General features: G+C 50.6%; 6 non-coding genes across 6 annotated transcripts; all 6 read right to left on the bottom strand.

Moving 5' to 3' along the window:
* Positions 1-566: 566 nt before the first annotated feature.
* Positions 567-685, bottom strand: LOC111475726. Its single transcript, XR_002716677.1, has one exon. It is a non-coding gene; the product is annotated as a 5S ribosomal RNA (ribosomal RNA).
* Positions 686-820: 135 nt separating this feature from the next.
* On the bottom strand, positions 821-939 carry LOC111475724. Its single transcript, XR_002716675.1, has one exon. It is a non-coding gene; the product is annotated as a 5S ribosomal RNA (ribosomal RNA).
* Positions 940-1,433: 494 nt separating this feature from the next.
* Positions 1,434-1,552, bottom strand: LOC111475721. Its single transcript, XR_002716673.1, has one exon. It is a non-coding gene; the product is annotated as a 5S ribosomal RNA (ribosomal RNA).
* A 70-nt stretch (positions 1,553-1,622) lies between these two features.
* LOC111475720 lies at positions 1,623-1,741 on the bottom strand. Its single transcript, XR_002716672.1, has one exon. It is a non-coding gene; the product is annotated as a 5S ribosomal RNA (ribosomal RNA).
* Positions 1,742-1,865: 124 nt separating this feature from the next.
* On the bottom strand, positions 1,866-1,985 carry LOC111475725. The gene has a single exon (XR_002716676.1). It is a non-coding gene; the product is annotated as a 5S ribosomal RNA (ribosomal RNA).
* Positions 1,986-2,036: 51 nt separating this feature from the next.
* LOC111475722 lies at positions 2,037-2,156 on the bottom strand. Its single transcript, XR_002716674.1, has one exon. It is a non-coding gene; the product is annotated as a 5S ribosomal RNA (ribosomal RNA).
* Positions 2,157-2,278: the final 122 nt, after the last annotated feature.

Genomic DNA, 2,278 nt, shown 5'->3' with positions numbered 1-2,278 from the left:
AGCAATGCTCCCCCGTAGCGTAGCGATGAAGAAGATGATCATTTATTTAGTAGGTGAACAGTCGAAGAACCACTCTAACGAAGAATGGAGCTTCTTTGTTTTGAAACATATTCTTTTGCGCAACAAGTTGCTGGGTCAATATCCCTTGCTATTAAATCTGCTCCAGTTATCTCATCTATAGAAGAAGCTGGTATAGAATAGGTCGTCAGGGGTGGGGGCTTTACCGGGGGGACTAACTAGTAAAAGGCCAAGGAGTACTGTCCACTCCAGCCCAGCCCCTTAGAATTGCTTTATCCATATATTAGCTTACCTTTCCAAGTGGCCACACGCTTAACCGCGAAATTCTGATGGGATCCGGTGCATTAGTACTGGTATGATCGCACCCGACATGCCATGCGTACAAAATCGGATTTAACGCATGCGGGGCGGCATGATCGTAACGCGATGGGCGTGAGCGGGGGAGGGTCTCATTTGTAGAGAAAGGAAGAAAAGAACTGGGAGAAATTGAAAGAAAAAAAGGGTGCAACACGAGGACTTCCCAAGTGATCACCCAACTTAGTACTACTCTCGCGCACCACGAGGACTTCCCAAGTGGTCACCCAACTTAGTACTACTCTCGCCCAGGCACGCTTGACTGCGGAGTTCTGATGGGATCCGGTGCATTAGTGCTGGTATGATCGCACCCGACATGCCATGCGCACAAAATCGGATTTAACGCATGCGGGGCGGCATGATCGAAACGCGATGGGCGTGAGCGAGGGAGGGGTTCTCATTTGTAGAGAAAAGAAGAAAAGAACTGGGAGAAATTGAAAGAAAAAAAGGGGTGCAACACGAGGACTTCCCAAGTGGTCACCCAACTTAGTACTACTCTCGCCCAAGCACACTTAACTGCGGAGTTCTGATGGGATCCGGTGCATTAGTGCTGGTATGATCGCACCCGACATGCCATGCGCACAAAATCGGATTTAAGGCATGCGAGGCGGCATGATCGAAACGCGATGGGCGTGAGCGGGGGAGGGGTTCTCATTTGTAGAGAAAGGAAGAAAAGAACTGGGAGAAATTGAAAGAAAAAAAGGGGTGCAACNCTTAACTGCGGAGTTCTGATGGGATCCGGTGCATTAGTGCTGGTATGATCGCACCCGACATGCCATGCGCACAAAATCGGATTTAACGCATGCGGGGCGGCATGATCGAAACGCGGTGGGCGTGAGCGGGGGAGGTTCTCATTTGTAGAGAAAGGAAGAAAAGAATTGGGAGAAATTGAAAGAAAAAAAGGGGTGCAACACGAGGACTTCCCAAGTGGTCACCCAACTNGGAGTTCTGATGGGATCCGGTGCATTAGTGCTGGTATGATCGCACCCGACATGCCATGCGCACAAAATCGGATTTAACGCATGCGGGGCGGCATGATCGAAACGCGGTGGGCGTGAGCGGGGGAGGTACACGAGGACTTCCCAAGTGGTCACCCAACTTAGTACTACTCTCGCCCAAGCACGCTTAACTGCTGAGTTCTGATGGGATCCGGTGCATTAGTGCTGGTATGATCGCACCCGACATGCCATGCGCACNTCTCATTTGTAGAGAAAGGAAGAAAAGAACTGGGAGAAATTGAAAGAAAAAAAGGGGTGCAACACGAGGACTTCCCAAGTGGTCACCCAACTTAGTACTACTCTCGCCCAAGCACGCTTAACTGCGGAGTTCTGATGGGATCCGGTGCATTAGTGCTGGTATGATCGCACCCGACATGCCATGCGCACAAAATCGGATTTAACGCATGCGGGGCGGCATGATCGAAACGCGATGGGCGTGAGCTCTCATTTGTAGAGAAAGGAAGAAAAGAACTGGGAGAAATTGAAAGAAAAAAAGGGGTGCAACACGAGGACTTCCCAAGTGGTCACCCAACTTAGTAACTACTCTCGCCCAAGCACGCTTAACTGCGGAGTTCTGATGGGATCCGGTGCATTAGTGCTGGTATGATCGCACCCGACATGCCATGCGCACAAAATCGGATTTAACGCATGCGGGGCGGAAAAAAAGGGGTGCAACCACGAGGACTTCCCAAGTGGTCACCCAACTTAGTACTACTCTCGCCCAAGCACGCTTAACTGCGGAGTTCTGATGGGATCCGGTGCATTAGTGCTGGTATGATCGCACCCGACATGCCATGCGCACAAAATCGGATTTAACGCATTCGGGGCGGCATGATCGAAACGCGATGGGCGTGAGCGGGGGAGGTTCTCATTTGTAGAGAAAGGAAGAAAAGAATTGGGAGAAATTG

The sequence above is a fragment of the Cucurbita maxima genome, unplaced genomic scaffold (assembly GCF_002738345.1).
Source record: "Cucurbita maxima cultivar Rimu unplaced genomic scaffold, Cmax_1.0 Cma_Scf02629, whole genome shotgun sequence".
In the NCBI taxonomy this organism is placed as follows: Eukaryota; Viridiplantae; Streptophyta; class Magnoliopsida; order Cucurbitales; family Cucurbitaceae; genus Cucurbita; species Cucurbita maxima.
Note: the sequence above shows the minus strand (reverse complement) of the source record. Positions and strands in the feature narration are given on the sequence as shown.